The sequence below is a fragment of the Arachis duranensis genome, chromosome 3, assembly GCF_000817695.3.
Source record: "Arachis duranensis cultivar V14167 chromosome 3, aradu.V14167.gnm2.J7QH, whole genome shotgun sequence".
In the NCBI taxonomy this organism is placed as follows: Eukaryota; Viridiplantae; Streptophyta; class Magnoliopsida; order Fabales; family Fabaceae; genus Arachis; species Arachis duranensis.
In genome coordinates this window covers 68,709,788-68,710,169 of record NC_029774.3, presented here as the reverse complement: position 1 = coordinate 68,710,169, position 382 = coordinate 68,709,788, and positions in this window count along the sequence as shown.

The following is a 382-nucleotide window of genomic DNA, read 5'->3' as shown; positions in this document are numbered from 1 at the left end:
AGGAGCAAAGACAAAGGCATTCTTGTTGAGGCTGATCCTGAACCTGAAAGGATCTTGAAGAGAAAGCTAAGAGAAGCCAAAGCACAACTCTCTTTAGAGGACCTGACCGAATTCTTCAAAGAAGAAGAACACATGGCAGCCGAAAACAACAATGCCAACAATGCAAGGAAGATGCTGGGTGACTTTACTGCACCTACTCCCGACTTCTATGGGAGAAGCATCTCTATCCCTGCCATTGGAGCAAACAACTTTGAGCTTAAGCCTCAATTAGTTTCTCTAATGCAACAGAATTACAAGTTTCATGGACTTCCATTGGAAGATCGTCATCAGTTTTTAGCTGAATTCTTGCAAATCTGTGACACTGTCAAGACTAATGGGGTTA